The sequence below is a fragment of the Engystomops pustulosus genome, chromosome 1, assembly GCF_040894005.1.
Source record: "Engystomops pustulosus chromosome 1, aEngPut4.maternal, whole genome shotgun sequence".
In the NCBI taxonomy this organism is placed as follows: domain Eukaryota; kingdom Metazoa; phylum Chordata; class Amphibia; order Anura; family Leptodactylidae; genus Engystomops; species Engystomops pustulosus.
In genome coordinates this window covers 255,721,203-255,740,712 of record NC_092411.1, presented here as the reverse complement: position 1 = coordinate 255,740,712, position 19,510 = coordinate 255,721,203, and the positions used below count along the sequence as shown (strand labels likewise).

At 41.3% G+C, this 19,510-nt stretch overlaps 1 protein-coding gene across 4 annotated transcripts in view; it reads right to left on the bottom strand.

Annotated features, from left to right (window-relative positions):
- Positions 1-19,510, bottom strand: part of RBM47 (RNA binding motif protein 47) — a 111,009-nt gene that overhangs the window by 73,681 nt on the left and 17,818 nt on the right. The window contains exons 1-2 of one of the 4 annotated variants that reach the window (XM_072125272.1): positions 9,387-9,464; positions 8,768-8,959 (exon numbers count right to left, since the gene is read on the bottom strand). The gene's annotated coding sequence lies outside the window, so the exon portion shown is untranslated. The other 3 variants (XM_072125282.1, XM_072125293.1, XM_072125265.1) reach the window with 3 other exon arrangements.

The window sequence follows — 19,510 nt, the reverse complement described above, 5'->3', positions numbered from 1 at the left end:
AAGGACTCTAAAAAGAGGAACACTAAGACCAGCATCACATGTGATTATTCCCTGAATGAAGGACAAATTTTTTATGGACCGACAACAGTGCAGAGGATGTTTCATCGTTATATATGATATGAGGAGTCCCTTCTTCCCTGATTGGTATTATATTTGTGATCCAGTCAAGTGGCGCACTCAGAGTGGAATTAACAAATAGATTCATTACAAGAATAACAATACAACGCGTTCACTTGATAAAGGGGTTTTTCTACCCCCAAAACGCATTGTGTTTTTAGACTTGTAATAAATCTATTTGTTAATTCCATTCTGAGTGCGCCACTTGACTGGATCACAAATATAATACCACTTCCTAAAATCCTGAGTAGTGCGGCCACACCACACAGGAGATTTTCCACCAGGAGGCGGCACCAGACCATCGGTTACTCAACTTGTAATACTTCGTAGTGTTGTGCCTATCTTAGCACAACCCCACGCGGTGAGCCTAATATTCACCCCAACTCCAAATCTATCTCTAAAGGTGCGACACTATTACCGCTTTTTTCCCTGTCCTCTCTTGCCATACTCTATCACATTCTTCCCTGATTGGGATTTTCCTGCTTTCTTTAAGCCGATTTCTGAGACAATTTTAAGTCTGAGCCGGAAGTGGATCCAACAGGAAGAAATAGTCCTTCCTTAGTATTTTTCAACCCACTCCTGACTCTGGCTAAAAAAAAAAATAAATGCAACAGAAATTCTATGTCCCTTGCCTAAATCTCATCCACTGTGCCAGGGAACCAACACCAATGGAATTTCAGTTTTTCTTGTTGTTCATTCAGCAACTTTGCCATAAAAGTAAAATATAATAGGACCCCACAGACCAGGGTCGGCTCCAGGTTCCTGTAAGCCCCTAGGTGACAGAGCCTCTGTGGACCCCTTTGCAGTGAACTCACGTGGTGGCATTAAAATTAAGAAACTAAAACAGTCTCCTGTTTCCTAAAATATTCCCCAGTTTTTCATCCCAAACAGCCCCCTAATGGGTATTTTATATAAAGCCCTCCTCACCCTCTATGGATTCCTTATATACAGCACTTATGTTGGCCCCACAGCAGCCGTGGGCCCCAGCACTTGCACAGCTTTGCCCAGTGCCGGCCCTGCCACAGACCATATAGACTTTTCCTAGTTATCCATTGCATATATCATGTGTTCCTGCAAACACTGCTTTTATCTTCATGCCTTTTAATTGGGACCATAGACATCAGCAACCCATGTAGTTGACAGATATTCTATCAGCATAATTCACCCGAAACTAAGAGTTTGCCTGTTTAGCTAATACGGGCAGGGGTAGAAGGGTCTACCAAATACATTGATGATGCACAATTTCTTTGAAAATCAAATGACGTTGCTTTTGTACCATGGCTGCCATATCCTTCTTTCCAACCAATGTGCCATTAGGCTTATCTCATTCATCTAAAATTTATTTTGTCTATGGTATAGTGGTTCCATATATCGCTCCCTGATACTTATAATGCTAAACACATGTAGTAGCTTAGAGATATGGTTCACGTTAAATGCTGTAAATCTTGGCACAGCAGAGCCTTTGGTCTTTCTCAGTGTATGATAAACGACATGAGTATAGAAAAGAAACAAAACCTCAAAAAATGTCATTACACTTAGCATCACACATAAGAAATGTCTTCAATATCAACAGAGGATGAATGATCTATGAGAAATGTAAAGAAGACACATGAAATCTGCGTGAACAGAACTACATACAGATTGAAGTTATGTCCTGACCTTTGATGAATGTTTAGATTTTCTATGACTTCCGGGCATTCTGCATACTGTACATGACAAGAACATATATAAAAATAGCATGGAAATCCCACAGCATGAGGGCAGCCGCACCTCCAGAACATTTTTTCACAATGTAATGCTGCTGTGCACCTTTTGTCTTAGTTTTGTTTCAGTTTTCTAGGGACGAGAATATTGAAGGCTTCTATCTATTTGCTCAGATTCACCTAAAACAATGGCAACAACTGACAAAAGTCCCAGGACACCCTTATATATGAAAAGGAAAATGACAAATACACCAACAGCCTATGGTTGAGGGGCCTATCCATTAAGCCATGTCTAGAACATGACCACCATCATGAAAGCTGCCATATTGGATCAAGTTGGGCAATTTTATTTCAATAGGAAGATGGTCATGTAACATATCAAAGAAGCCCAGAATTGTCTCCCAATTGGTGGAATCAGATTTGCAATATCTCTTGTAGTTCCAAAGTAACTCAGCTCCCCTGTTGATCAGATGATTGAAGGGTCTACAATGTCTCCTTTGTTGCATACCTAAGCATAGTCCTGCATATTGAGGACTTTAGCAATTCATCCAGCTGTCCATCAATGTTCATTACTATTGCAAATAATAAGGTCCTAGAAAAGCCCTTTAAGAGCCTTTGTTAATATTGACTAATTAATGTAAATGTGAAAGTAAAGTAAACCAATACAATGCTGCTCCTCTGCCTTTCATAGAGAAGGAGTCTACATTGTACACACATTGCTTGACTTTTGTGGTAAGAGAAAACATCTCACCAATGTTTTTCCTTAATTTTTGGACGTCATCCACAACAAGACCTTATTTGTCATGTCTCCGCAGCACACTTTCTACTATTTTCCCTCTAATACCAGGCCGTGCATGATACTACTGTAGCAACAACTTCCTACGAATTTCTCTTTTTTTGAGGATTTAAAATATTTACATATTATATCCAATGGTTGAAGAGGAAGTTATACAGAATATTATTTTTCAGTATCATTCTTATTCCTGGTAATAGTAAATAGGCCAGCAGCTGCAGGATAAGATCTCATGCACATGAATGGCGTAAACAATGGGACGTGTGTCGCTGCTTGCGAACCCATCTGACCTCGCACACCACTCACCCTACCGATGTCCATAGGAAGTGACTGCCTCTACCGCAAAGATGGACAAGAAATTGACCTGGTCTATCTTTTACATTAGTCTACGTTGCCTCACAATACCACACCATGAACATGCCCAATAGTCAATAGACAATGGGGCCGTACGCTTAGTACAGTTTGTACGGCTCACTCACAGCCAAAGCATGAGGCATGTGCATGAAGCTTCCGACTTTGTTTTTAGTCTGTTACCATGGAGATACATGGCACCGGTGACCTTCAGTGAACAAAGTTTCATTGGTTTTGATTAAAAAAATGTCTACTGTGAATAAAAGGGATATAAACAGATAGAAGGACAAATCTTTTTCTAATGGAAATTTCTTACACTTCTGTGATCAGTTAAATATTGACCTTGTGGTGTCCACACCCCAAGTCAAAGGGGTGATTTCATACAATATCAATCAATCACTTCAAAACACAAAAAAACCTAGAAATACTCAACTCCTCTATAGAGATGAGCGAGCATTAAAATGCTCGGGTACTCGTTACTCGAGCCGAACATTTCCTGATGCTCGAGTGCTCGTTTCGAGTAACGAGCCCCATTGAAATCAATGGGAGACCCGAGCATTTTTTAGTAAAATTAAAAACTGAACGAGCACTGTTCAGTGCAGATGTTTTCACTAAAAGAACAGAGTGAAAGAACACTGCAGAACAGATTGCAGATGTTCGCAAACATCTGCGATCTGTTCCGGAGACACGCGTGCAGAACGATGTTCTCTGCAATAGTATTTGAAGAACAATATGTGTGAAGAACAACTTGCAGATGTTTGGAAACATCTGCAAGTTGTTCTTCACACATATTGTTCTTCAAATACTATTGCACCGTGCAAGCGTGTCTCCGGAACATCTGCGATTTGCTCCGGAGACACGCGAAGAACAATATGTGTGAAGAACAACTTGCAGATGTTTGACAACATCTGCAAGTTTTTCTCTACACTTATTGTTCTTCGAATACTATTGCGGAGAACACCGTTCTGCACGCGTGTCTCCGGAGCAGATCGCAGATGTTCGCGAACATCTGCAATCTATTCTGCACAGTGTTCTTTCACTGTGTTCTTCAATTAAATGATTAAATTAAATGTTTTTATTGTATTTTTTTACTGTTCTTTACTTTTTTTTTTTAAATTAAATGCTCGTTATCGAGCAGGGCAAATACTCGTCCGAGCAACGAGCCGGTCCGAGTATGCTAATACTCGACCGAGCATCAAGCTCGGACGAGTATACTCGCTCATCACTACTCCTCTACTCTTTACTTTGATCCTGCCACTGTCCATCCCTTCTTAAGAAAAGAAAACGGGGAAAAGTTGTCCGGTGCTCCGGGCTGCTAATTATGCGCCCCCCTCGCCCTGCTGGGAGACGGAGGTGACGTCACACAAGATACGTGAAGTCACCTCCCTCTCCCAGCATGGACACCTTGCCCCTATGCTCTGTACTGCTAATTATAAGTTTCTTTTCTTGGTGATCACGGCTTGTCAAGACTAGCATTGGACAGGGCCGGGATTAAGATGAAGAGGAGCTGAGGTAAGTATTTGTAGATTTTTTGTGTGTTTTTGGAGTGGTTGATTTCCTTTAACTGAAGTTTTCAAAGCTACTTAATGGTGGCAGAGGGTCCAGCTTGGGAAGTCATCAATCAAGAACTTCTACTAGAGAAATTTGGCGTAAAAATCCAGTGTAGAACATCCTCAACATTCAGGCTAATGTCTGTCCATTAAAGACATGGATGGCTCATGTCTGAGAGAGCTAGAAATGCTGACTGTGAGGGCTATGGGCAAGTTTTACTGGCTATTAGTAATAATTAGTATTATTTCCAGCAGGAAATAATATTTACCCAAATGTAATAAACTCTGACCCTACTTCTGCTGTAGAACTACATGTTGGAACATGCCCTGACGGCCGTGGGTATGTTGGGACTTATTGCACCACAACAGCTAAAGAACAACAAGTTACACAAACATAATATAACCTAAAGTAATGAAGAATATCCAAGGAAATAATGTTTACATGAAGCCGTACATATTTGGGTTAATATACTGGAACACTTTATAACCAAAATCTCATACGGATCATTGGCTATAAATACATTACTACTATCAATGTATTATGTAATTAATAATAATAATAATTTCTTTATTTATATAGCGCACACAGAGGGATTGCCAAATCAGTCCAATCTAATCAACCTACCAGTATGTTTTGGAGTGTGGGAATTCATATGTTGCTATTTTTCATAGAACATTAATAACTTGACAACTGGGTGTTGTCAATCCTCTTGTCAATGGGGTGTGGCTTTAGTGGAACACGAATAAGGTTGGGATTTTACACATGGGCATCCACTTGTATATTACAAAGGTAGATAAATTACCTCTATAAGTAGCCACAAAGGACTATACATGGAACCTCTACAGCCATTAGTTCTAACTCTGAGGCTTGGAATCTGCCTGAGTTAAGACTTAACCAATCTGTCCTCAGAACACATTCCAATTGATACAACATATACATGAATAATTATAGACAGGACCATTGTATTGAAACTGACGCTGATTTCTTAAAGGGGTTGGCCTCTAATAATAAACTTTAACAGGCTAAGTACAAGACTATAATAAGGTCTCCCATTTTTTACTTACCACAGTAAGGTTTGTCTGTAGCTGGCAGGAGAGGCAGGTCACATGACCTGCTGGCAGCAGGATTCGGGACTCACTGTGACGCCCCATTTCCTGCTGCCTTCCAGTGGATGGTGGGAGCCATGCAGTCAATACTGTACGTATGCTCCTAGCATCATAATCACTGTGCAAAAGATATCATCACATCCCTTCAGCCACTGATATGGGCTTAATTTTCCCCAGTCTCCTCTTGGCACAGGAAAACCGTGTTGCTTTTATGACAATTCACAAAAATGTCTCAAATCCAATGCAAAAAGTAACACATTTATGAAGCTGTCTAAGCCTCTATAAATCTGACATACAAAAGAATCCTGATAGTAGTCTAAGGTGAGCCTATTAGTTTTGGATACTATTAGGCAACTGATGTCAATGGGCTACTGCTTTGTCACCTTATCAGAATTTGGCTATTTGATATTACGTTTCTCGATACCAAAATGATACTTTTCAATCCCTCCCCCCCCATCACCACAATAGGCAATAAGTAAGTGGTTCCATGCAATTACGTACTAAGCCGCAAGCCCCACTGTCCACTCACTATGCGCCGATCGAGCATTGTCCAACACTGCAACCTTATGCGAGATTTAAGGGAACACTGTAGTCCTAGTGGAGTGAAGGAGTGCACTACTGGGCAATATTTATTTGGTGCAAAATAAATCATATACTATACATACCTCTCCGCATAGCATCCATGGTTCACCATCCTCCAATACATCTAATCCCATCAGACTGGAAATGATGGTGATAAACACACTGAGACATCCCATGCACAATCCTAGGCTTCAGTAGGTTCGTCTGAGGTTATGGATTGGCTCAGATATCACACAATGTATGTGACATCATCACGGTATGACGGACCGGAAGCACTGGGGGTGTAACTAGGAGAGGCAGGGCCCGATAGCAGGCTTCTGAATGGGGCCCCCCTTCCCACATGCGAGTTACAATCACATATTTATTCACTCATGCGCACACATATAGAGCATATACAGTATACACACACATACAGTGCCATATACAAACGTACAGCACATATACACACACGACACACTGTATACACATACAACATACACACATTACTGATACAGCATATATACATCACATGTATGTTACATGCATATTTTGTAGTAATTATGTACTTATTTACTAAGGGTCCGCGGACTTACTTTTGTCTGACTTTCTGACGTTTTCAGGTTTTGCTCGGCTGCGACAGGTATTTTACAGGGGATTGTGTCGCACGAAAACAGATTTTGGCGCAGCTGCTCTGACTTTCATGCAACAAAAATCAGGGGGCGTGCAGTCGGATGATCCGATTGTTTTGGACTGAGCGCAGGATGCACCAGGAAGAAGAAGGTGAACTTCGGATCTGAGCGTCGAAGAGACACATGCAGGATATTGGGCGCACGATCTTAGTGAATCGCGGCAGATGTGCATTATCTTGGACAATGCACTTTGGGTGAACTCCTTCAGAGGGGTAAGTAAATGTGCCCCAATGAGTCCTCACTTTTTACTATTCTTTTTAAGTACGTTGCAGGACTTCAGTGATTTTTCTCGGAAACACAAAATCCCTTTAACAGTTTTCAATATTAGATCCATGTTTTTTTTTTCTTAAGAGTGTTGTCTTAGGCCTTATTCACACATTCTTTATGTGCCATGTGATGCACCTGACAGCTTGAAGTGCCTGATCATGGGATGTTAAACAATGACTTATTGTTTAAATATAATTTACTGCTGCACAATATATAGTTTGACATGTGTGTGTGTGTGTATATACATCTTTATATATATGTATATGAGTTTCATCTAACATTTCGCCTTACGAACCTACACATAACCTACATAAACCTACAAGTAGGTGTTATGTGTGGAGCAGTACAGGTGCCATAGCAGCACATTGAATACTTTCCCTCTCAGTGGGTACAATAAGATGATGATGTGGCAAGATATTTACATTTACATTCACACTTGAGGAAGTATGGATAATAGAGGGCTGAAGAAAGAGACAGAAACATCCCTTTAACTCTGTTGCACCTGCTGAAAGGCTGATTCATAGCACATCCATGGTAGCAGGTGAATTGAGTGGAATTATTTTTTAGACTGACTTTTTGTCAACAGTATCATATAATAATAAATTATGCACCCTAGGTCCAATCTGCCTGCCCTGATGAGATAGGGCAATAGGGTGCAACTAATAGCCACCCATAGCAAAGTAAAAAGATAGACGGAGATCATATATGGGATAGCTGCCACACTCTTGCCATCACAGTCGGGTCCCTCGGGAAACCCTGGGGTTAGATGGTCGGACTAAAAGTTTCACACTCATCTAGTTTTGTTATTCTTGATTTCCAGAGGCACCCGTATTAATGTACGATTATTGGTCTGTGTACCCACATGTATGTTGTATTGTTTGATTGTCTGTTTGTGTCAAAACTATGAAAAGAAATAAAGACATACAAAAAACAAACTATTAAAGGGTATGTCAATAGGGTGCAACAAAGAGCCACCAATAGCAAAGTAAAAAGATCAACGGAGAACATATATGGGATATAACAATAATTGATACAATGGCTGTCACAAAATGGGCCACATTGGTTGCATGACACTGATATTATGTATTTAGTACAATAAATACACATGGGTAAAATTTGTCTGTAAGCCAACAGCAAAATAGAACAAAATATGTGCACCACGAAAAAGCCTAATATTTACTCACATTTCTCTATATAACTGTAAATTATACATATTCATCTTTTTCCACCTAAAAACTCTTGCTCAGGATGAGAACTTATGCACAGTCAAATCTATTTAAAGGGTTACTTAATCAAGTCTTATAAGAATTTGTCGTTTCCAGAATATAATATAGAGAACAAGTTACACTAATGTTAATGATCAGGATAGGAAAAGATAATTTGTTGCTAGCATTCATTTAAACATATGGTAACTACTAGTATATACTGGTAGAAGATATAGGGAAGAGTTTACCAAAGTAATAAAATATTTCTAATGGTTATTATAAACCCCTTCTTTTTCATCAATCACAGACCAATTGACAAAAAGTAATATTTAACTTTGTGAGCAGAGAGTGCCGGGGCGAGCGCTGCCTGCCACCTTAGAGGTTATAGTGACTGACGAATCGTAATAAAAAGTTTAACACTTACCAGGTTTTATGTGTTTTTCTGCAGTCCTGCTTCCCTGCACTCTGGAGACGTCTCTGTATGACTCAAAAACTACTGCATCTCCCTTTACTCTGGCAGGAGTTAGTAGGATCTCTGAGCACCTCCTGTCGTTGATAGCAACCAAACTCAGATCAGTCTTCACCCTCGCTTAATATTTTTGTTCCTCTTTGAGAACTGGAGAAAAAAAAATGCACAGCAAAAAAAAAAAAAATCTCAATTAGGAGGTCGCCACTAATCTCAAATCCTGCTGCACATTCCAATAATTTAAAGAAAAGGGTCTCAGAAGGAAGTTTTAATAAAGGAGAAAATGCCTGACTAGAAGGAAATCATTAGAAGTATGTGATCCCTCATAAGGCGTACCGCATGCCCCCTCTGCTTTAGGTAAAGTAGGATTCAGAGTCAAGCACTGGGGCAGTCTTATCAGTTTCACTCTGTGAAAAGCCTGTCTCTCGCTGGTATACTCCCTGCCCTTAAACTCACCAAACCAGAATCTAACTCCCAACTAAACACAAGCAACTTCCCGCACATCCAAACTGAAATTTTATCCTGCTCAGTGAGCCCTTACTGGCCATGGGCCAGTACAACATTCCTCTCCAGATACCTTTACTACAAAGGAGAAGCTGCTCATAGTGTGTTCTTTTGGGTTCGTCTTAGCGACTGACACACAGAGGGAGTTCCACATTGCACAGGGAGAAGGCATGTCTACGCTTCCTACGAATCAGTTTTGTTTAGTTTTACTTTTTTTTTTCCTTTCAGGCACCTGTTTCATTTCTCCTTTCTTAGTTATTCTGGCTTCAACCATGTGGAAGTTTGCAAAATACTAACACAAAACTATGTGGATGATGGCAACTACCACTCAGTTATAGCAGCGGTATCATTTATGGATCACATACAAAATGGAAACAAGGGAGCGAAAAACCAGTTCTACCACTGCCAAGCCTACTTTTAACCATGCCCAGATCTCCCGAGTGAAACACTGTTTTTACTTCCCCCTAAAACAATAAGGGCATGACGGTAACTTTCAAGGGTTAAGCAAGTGACAAATTTGGTTGCATGCTGAGCTAAAACACACAGACGCAGTTTATAGTAAACATAGTCAGTTAACAGTAAGGGGACAGATAAGAACATACAAAATTTACACTCCCTTCCAGAACAAATTTGTGATTACACAGTATGTCTGAGCCGCAGATAACTGCGCCGTCTATGTTTTTAATTCACTGAATGATAAACGTGGACAATATAGACATAATAAAAGGATACTCATAATATAAAATACGGCCTTAAAGACAATGAAATTCCAGCACGTAGATACATCACTTGTAAAATGCTGTAAAAAATAAATAAATAAATAAAGGCCGGAACTGTTCTCAGTGAAAGTCGTCATGAAGTTTTGAGGCATTCTGGATAAAATATGTGTCTATTCAATTAACGGAATGTGAATAGATGTCAGTGTGCTGGACTGGACCTGTTTGTTAGTTGGGCATGGTGGATAGACAAATCTGTTTCCTTGATAAGAAACATAACTTATTCACACACAAGGATATAAAGGTCTCATATGGAAGCATGTTAGAACAGACTATTTTTGGACTCTTTGACACCAAAGATGGTCATATCCTTCACTTTCTAAATGAATTGTCCTACATAGTTGGTCTGTGAACATTTTTGTTTTGGACCACCATGCCATAAACAGGACAATTGATCGAATTCTGTCTTGGTCTGAACTCTGCAGCAACGTTCTCCTTTTTCTTGATAGACAAAGGGTGAAAATGTCAATCTGACTTCAGAATGAGGTCATCTTCCATTATCGCATCTTTTTTGCTGCAGATAAACATTGTTCTAGAATAAAGTTGCCATTTTACGCATTTTGTGGTGTTTAGTTTGAAACTTTTTACTTATATGTCCCTAAAAGCCGAGTCATCCATATGGTGTTTGGCAAATAATGAAATATAATTTATTTTGCTGCACAATATCTAGGCTATGAAAGCTTTCAGCACTGTAGTTGACCTCTTTGTCTATTGATTACAGAAATTGGGGCAGATTTACTTACCCGGTCCGTTCGCGATCCAGCGGCGCGTTCTCTGCGGTGGATTCGGGTCCGGCCGGGATTCATCAAGGTAGTTCCTCCGCCGTCCACCTGTTGCGCTGAAAAGCATCCGGATGCCCTGAAATTCACCGACCCGGACCAAGTGAAGGTAAGCGCGTCCCAAGCGACACATTTTCCGTTTTTCGTTCGGCCACGCCCCCCGATTTCCATCGCGTGCATGCCAGCGCCGAAGCGCCACAATCCGATCGCGCGCGCCAAAATCCCGCGGCAATACCGGGAAAATCTGCGCAAATCGGAAATATTCGGGTAACACGTCGGGAAAACGCGAATCGGGCCCTTAGTAAATGACCCCCATTGTGTGATATTCTTTCCATAGTTAGTCAGTGATTTAATTGACAGCTAAGTGAGACTAAGTGGTCTGAAAATATTCTTTAAACACACGTTTTAAGCTGGACATACTCTGGATGTCATATTGGCCCAATGATTTTGTTGGCTGAACCCAATTTTGGCAGGACTCACGGACATGCCATATTGGGTCTCTCCATATTTTGGAGAAACATAAGTGTAAGAGTGCTGAGCACACATACATATCAGATGGTTGGCCAAACCTGTTGAAATTACCAAAAATAAATCTAATTTGAAACATAAGGTGGTGTGGAGGTTACGGTCACAACTAGGTGCAGAAGCCTGAGTAGATCCAAGGTGTATCTTTTCCCTGTACAATGAGATAAGTATTCTTTACTCTAGATAAAAGAAGGGGCCTGGTACCAATTCATCAGGTTAAAGTTATACCTCTAGTAACCATGTAATTGCAGGTGGAAATGTTAAAATGACAGCATCCACCTACATTTTGAATGGTTCCAATATTTATAATGCTGATGGTGTGCACCATATAACTTTCATTTTACCATCCTTCTCCATATTGTATAAATGCTGCTTTTCCATTGAGCTTGAACAAGTAGAAAGTCCTCTATTGCACCATTCAAGTATCAAAACTACAAAAACAACATTATTCTCATTTTTCCTTAAGCCGCCCGGACCAGTTTGTCAGGTTCTTACGACACTGTTCTCAGACTCACGGGGGTTCATACAAAGAAAAAGGAAGACTGTATGAAAAGAACCATCTGGTTTCTAACGATCAAATTCTCCATCATACAATACATGGTGTATGGTGAATTGAAATAGGAAATACAAGTTAAAAATAATTTATTATTGTATGGAAAATATTATGTTCCGGTATGACTGCATTTTGAGGTAGTTGCATTATTTTAGCTTAATTTCCACAAAACACTGTAAGTCCATTTATTATCAAGTGACTAGTACCACACAAAGGGGATTTCCAACTCAAACTTAAAGCGGTTCAATGCTCTAAGTCAGTGATGGCGAACCTTTTCGAGACTGAGTGCCCAAACTACAACCGAAATCCACTTATTTACCGTGAAATACCAGCATGAAATATTAAACAGTAACTTATTGCTACCTGTTCTTTCACATCTTTCAATTGTATTGGTGGTCTGAGGCCACCAGTTCAAAGAAGGAGGGCAAATTCAGATTATCATTGTAGCTTCTCTCCAGGGTCTGTCTGTAAATGAACAATGGTCGGGTCCAGCATGATGACCTCCAAATATAATGCAGTTCTGTCAAAACCTTCTCACTTTTCCTGCAGTTCCAAACAGCCAACGGAGTGTCGAATAGCACTGAGAGCAGCATCTCTTAATTTGCCTAGGACTGCAGGAAGATTCAATGTTTGGTGAACTCTGTCCAAGGGTGAAGGCCTGAGTGCCCATAGAAAGGGCTCTGAGTGCCACCTCTGGCACCCGTGCCATAGGTTCGCCACCACTGCTCTAAGTTATTTAAAATGAACGTATATGATTCTTCCAGCACCGCGATGAAGCCGGTGGCTGCCCAGTTCTGTTCATAGCAGCTCCGATTCAGCGATAGACATGTGACGTAGTGTTAGGGGGCAAGTCACCACTTCAGCCAATCATTGGCCTCAATTTGACCAATACATAAATTGTAAAAACCTAGAAGTGATTTGCTTTTGTTTTTTTTTGTTTAATAAGCAAATGAGTCTGAGGGGCTCCAGGCTCAATAATAATAATCTTTATTCTATCCGGAATCTATATTCCATAGCACTGTACAACTCATATGGGATAATAATAATAATCTTTATTTATATAGCACCATCAAATTCAGCAGCGCTTTACCGATCAATGAACAGCTATGGAGCCCAAAGCCTCTGAGGCTCCTTTGCATAGTATTTAAGGCCTTTTTTTAGTAAAAACCAGAGCATAAGAAGCTGAAAGAAGAGCGGTTCCTGCCAGAAGGGGCACACACTTGATCCCGATGGTAGATTTACTTTAAGAAGTTTTGTGGAATACATGCCACATTTCTTCATGGGTTAATCTTTCTTGATGGCTGATCTTGGCTGATCATGTCCTTAACCAGTTCCTTAAAGGAAACCTACCACTTGGGATAGGGCTTATAAGCTGGACATGCCGTGCACCAGCTCAGGGTGAGCTGGTGTCGGCGCTTATCTCCGTTATGTTTTTAAACAGTTTTAAAGTGTTTTAACAGTTTATTAATGTTTATATCCTTACTGGCTTTCCCACACTGGGGTCGGCGCACCATGCACGCTACCACTTCCTATTCAGATGCACGCACGGTCACGCGCATGGTGCGCCGAGCGCGGACCCTGGTGCGGGAAAGCCAGTAAGGATATAAACATTAATAAACTGTTAAAACACTTTAAAACTGTTTAAAAACATAACAGAGATAAGCGCCGGCACCAGCTCACCCTGAGCTGGTGCACGGCATGTCCAGCTTATAAGCCCTACCCGAAGTGCTAGGTTTCCTTTAAAATACCGATTACCACAGGGCTGAATTTTAGCTCATTATTTGCAGTCTCAGATTAGTGTCATGAGCTTCCTGATGATCCACATTATAGAAGAGCATAATGCAAGCAAAATACATAGGGTGAACAGAAGGTGATACCGATAGGGTTCCATGTATGAAAGGTTAGCTTCCATTATTTTAGCAGTAAAAAGAACACTGGTTCCTTTGCTATTTTTTCTGCTATAAAGGGTGTAACAGAGGCTTCCTAACATACCTCCATTAAGCCAAATGATCATGAGCTATAGCTTGTCTATCCTTTAAACCCATCTCCTGCTGTACATTCTGGTTTGATGAAACCACAAGAATGGTCCAATGTGAAATGGCTACACCTGTAGTTCAGAGGTCAGAGCCGAACAGTAAAATGGCTACTTGCATATTCAATAGGGCAAATTTACTTACCTGGTCCTGCCGCGATCCCCGATTTGGACGGTCCAACGAAGATGAAGTCCAGCGCTCCGCGGACCCTTAGTAAATGAGCCCAAATATCTCTATCTCCTGGAGAAAGATTCCTACAAATCTCAGACTATTGACAGAACATAGGCATATTGATAAATGGAGATTAGTAAGGAGTGAACCCTAACTGTAATGTTCGGGTCCATGACCAACATGGCGGCAGCATTTAAATGCCTGTAGCATTTACTCTAGGATTTACTCTTTGACATCAAAGGGAGTGACAAGCCTTAGGAAAATGACATTCAAAGGGTAATCCCCCCACTATCTGTGAAGGCACCAATCCCGGTGGCTGAGTGGGTAGCACTTCTGCCTTGGGGTACTGGTTTCGAGTCCCACCCAGGTCAACATCTTTAAAGAGTTTGTATATTCTCTCTGTGTTTGCTTGAGTTTCTTCTGGGTCCTCCGGTTTCCTCCCACACTCCAAAAACATACTGGTAGGTTGTTTAGATTGTGAGGGACCAATATGACATGCTTTGAGCAGCGCTGCATAATCTGTGTGCGCTGTATAAATAAAGAATTATTATTATTATCCCGGGTGTTACTGGTGGGGGTGTTCATTCTAGAATGGGTCCGCTCATACCTAATTGGGATCTGTCTATGAGGGACCAATAACATACCAGCAGATCATTTATCTACTCTGGTATACTCGATGGCACTCACCAGATTATAGGCCTCCTAGTCAAAGAAATTGTGGAAACACATTAAATAACCTTTAAGCAGATGAAGCCATCAGGCATTCTGTAAAGTAGAAGAGTAATGGTGTAATAAAGTTGAAGAGGAAGCTTATTGTGTGGCTGCTGACTGTGCCTACCTACCTAGATCCAAACCAGCTTTCTAAGAATATTTTCTTTCCTGGGCGTCCCTCCCTGGATTTGACCCTTTAAATCACTTTACTCCAGTCCCATATATATAACCAACATAATAATATCAATATAGCAATACAAATACTTACCAGCTACTTGGAATAGGGAGCTGTTACAAAACAATAAAATCTTTACAGAGATTAACAAATTAGCAATCTCAGCTTCATTGCAAAACACATGTTATTGAGAAAGAAGATTATGAGGAAGTCATGAGTCTGGCTTGGACAGAGGTCTACAGTTTGGTTTAGCACGAGTGACATTTTAGGAAGTGAAAATGATTAATGCAGAGCAAATAAAGTGCAAAACTATTCCAGAAAGGATGGGATTATACAAAAAACATTGTTATTGCTTTTTTGTGTTAAGAACTGGACAATGTACAGAATATTTCCATTCGGAAGGGAAAAAGTTTTGGTAAATGACATGAGATTGAGCAGTATTTATAGTGGACTTTATAGCAGAATCCACAATTTGCCAGTTATATGTGTTTTATAAATAGGGATCGGCATTTATTTTGCCTTTGAGTGCATTTTAGAGGCATGTCTGGGAGTACCAAGAGGGACACTACCTAAAAGTAGACTCCTAGAGCCTTATCACACAACCCTTGCAGTCAGTTACACATGTGTAAATGTGTTATTCATGTGTTTATTTTTAACCAATGACTGTGTCAGGCTCTAGGGGTAGTGAACCCACTGGACCACCATGGATGATGACGTAAGCCGACACCTGGGACCGGAATCTAAGTGGCACCCGGTTTTTACCAGAGCCCGTGGCAAAGCGGGTTGGATTTGTTGAGGCGTGGTACCACCAGGTTCTTCCACAGGAGTGACTTGTCCGCGGTGGCAGCCGATGCGAGGTACAAACATGGAAGGCAGGTTTGTGGTTGGGTACAGGCAGGAGGTCAGGGCAGGTGGCATTGGATAAATGTCAGAGGCAGAGCAGAAGGTCAGGGCTGGCAGTGGAGGAGCGTAAACGGGAACAGGTCCGCGGTCACAACCGGAAATCAATAAACAGGCACAGGGCAACAATACAAGTTTTTAGAAGCATATTGCACAAAGATTCGTCAGGTGGTGCAGCGAGAGGCAGGCTGAAATGGTATTCTGGAAAATGGCCGGTGCCAATTAACGCACACTGGCCCTTTAAAGCTTCTGAAGCTGGTGCGCGCATGCCCTAGGGGTCGGGGACGCAAGTGGGCGGCAGTGGAGACAGGAGTGGGGACAAGTAAGCGGACGCCGCAGGGGCTGGGGCACATGGCAGACCACGGGTGAGCCCGCGACCTGAGACATGGTCTCAGGACAGGACAGTAGACAAATGTAATGAGGCCTCCCTCCCCAAATAATTATACTTCCCATCAATTGTATTATAATATGTCACCTTATCATTACATGGCACATTTCAACCTATACAAGGTCATAATTAATGCTATTTCTACCCAATCCTTGTCTGTTTTGAGTATGTTAGAAAATATCAACAAGACAATCAATAAAGGCAATAATAACTACTCATTCAATTTAAATGTGAATCGGAACATGTATATTTTATCATTTTAGCTCCAGAAAAAAATATTCTGTCCCAATGACAATTGGATTTTCAAAATTTTTTGCTGTCCTGGGAACAAGGATTATCAATAAAGTTTCATTACACATAGTTTACAGCTCATTATTGCAGCCTGGGGCTATAGTAAAAAATCCAGAGAGGTCAACAGAGGTCACAGTGGGCAGAGAGACCATCTGTAACTAAGGGTAGTCTGTAAATTGGGTATTCTTATGTAGGGGACTGTCTGTATTAAATTTATTTCAAAATCATTATTTTCATTGATCAGTTTTTACTATGTAAAAGTTGTTAGGTCCAAAATGTATGTATTCTTTTAAAGGGATTGCCCAAAATGAATCTCTTCCATTAGACAGGTCTCTGCATGTATATGTACCTGTAACTTTGCCTCCTTTGAGAGCTTCAGCCTTTCCCGGTTCTCACCATGCTGTCCTCTGCATATATACACAAATTCCTGTTTCTCACTGCTCCAACCCATGCTTTTGGCCATTCCCACCATGTCTCCCTCTCACAGTCTGTCTTACTTATGAGTCGTAATCTCCTGCTGCAATCCCATCCTATTAATCAGACATGTAAACTAAGAAAACGAGAGTCTGCAGACAGCACTAAAGTAAGTAGTAGGAATTCTGAATCACTTGATAAACATTCAGGGATTATTATTAAGGCAGTAAAGACACATGGGTAACTTATGTAAAAGAGTGGCTGACCCCTTTAAATAATACTACTAAAATCGTGTCTATAACAGTTTTCCACTGAAATTAAGTAATAATCTAAAAATTACATAAATGAAAACGTCTATTTTAAGTTTCTGCTACTTTGGTTGCTGCTTTCTGTGAAGTGACTTTATTATTAAATGTTATCTAATTTACAAAAATTGTAAGATCTTGAATATTCATCTGTCGTGTGCTTATCTCTTCTACAGATCATCACTCACTGACAAAAAAAAAAAAACACAACAAGAAGGATTTGAGAAAAGCAAATTGTCGAAACTCATAGCCATTGTTTTACCTGATACTACAAATGCAGACCTGCTGTACAAATAAAGTTTGGAACATGTTAATCAGATCTCCGTTGGGCTTCACATTGCAAAAGGGCGGTGTCAGAATTGAATGAAACTTTGTATGTGTAAATGGAATGATGATATACGTAAGTGATTGCGATATTTGAGGGAAAGTTTATTGGACTAATCTGTACTGTTAAGATAATACAAGATAAGATATGGAGGAATACAAGTTGTATATGGAATCCTGTGGCACATATGCTCACTGTTGGCTGGGCCTATAGAACCCGCATACTCATACGTTACTGAAGTTGGCATCAAAGTTAGGCTGCATGCACACGAAGTATGCCCGCTATACCGTAGTACGGTGGGCATACATCGGCGCTGCGGAGAGGAGCAGGGGCTGAGCGCTGCTCACCCCCGCCCCTCTCCATGGGAATACACAGCGCACGGTGCCGTATCACGTAGAAAGATAGGACATGTCCTATCTTTCTACGGGCTATGGAGCGGTACGGTGCCGCACGTGTGCTGCATTGTACCGCTCCCATACGGTGCCGTGAGCCCATAGAAGTGTATGCGGCACGTATATTGGCCGTATATACGCCGGCCGTATATATACACTCACCGGCCACTTTATTAGGTACACCATGCTAGTAACGGGTTGGACCCCCTTTTGCCTTCAGAACTGCCTCAAATCTTCGTGGCATAGATTCAACAAGGTGCTGGAAGCATTCCTCAGAGATTTTGGTCCATATTGACATGATGGCATCACACAGTTGCCGCACACTTGTCGGCTGCACATCCATGATGCGAATCTCCCGTTCCACCACATCCCAAAGATGCTCTATTGGATTGAGATCTGGTGACTGTGGAGGCCATTTGAGTACAGTGAACTCATTGTCATGTTCAAGAAACCAGTCTGAGATGATTCCAGCTTTATGACATGGCGCATTATCCTGCTGAAAGTAGCCATCAGATGTTGGGTACATTGTGGTCATAAAGGGATGGACATGGTCAGCAACAATACTCAGGTAGGCTGTGGCGTTGCAACGATGCTCAATTGGTACCAAGGGGCCCAAAGAGTGCCAAGAAAATATTCCCCACACCATGACACCACCACCACCAGCCTGAACCGTTCATACAAGGCAGGATGGATCCATGCTTTCATGTTGTTGACGCCAAATTCTGACCCTACCATCCGAATATCGCAGCAGAAATCGAGACTCATCAGACCAGGCAACGTTTTTCCTATCTTCTACTGTCCAATTTCGATGAGCTTGTGCAAATTGTAGCCTCAGTTTCCTGTTCTTAGCTGAAAGGAGTGGCACCCGATGTGGTCTTCTGCTGCTGTAGCCCATCTGCCTCAAAGTTGGACGTACTGTGCGTTCAGAGATGCTCTTCTGCCTACCTTGGTTGTAACGGGTGGCGATTTGAGTCACTGTTGCCTTTCTATCAGCTCGAACCAGTCTGCCCATTCTCCTCTGACCTCTGGCATCAACAAGGCATTTCCGCCCACAGAACTGCCGCTCACTGGATGTTTTTTCTTTTTCGGACCATTCTCTGTAAACCCTAGAGATGGTTGTGCGTGAAAATCCCAGTAGATCAGCAGTTTCTGAAATACTCAGACCAGCCCTTCTGGCACCAACAACCATGCCACGTTCAAAGGCACTCAAATCACCTTTCTTCCCCATACTGATGCTCGATTTGAACTGCAGGAGATTGTCTTGACCATGTCTACATGCCTAAATGCACTGAGTTGCCGCCATGTGATTGGCTGATTAGAAATTAAGTGTTAACGAGCAGTTGGACAGGTGTACCTAATAAAGTGGCCGGTGAGTGTACGTCGCCCATACATGTGTGTGAATGTAGCCTTAGTCCCATAAATAAATAAACTTGACAGGAGCAGGAAATATTACAATCTT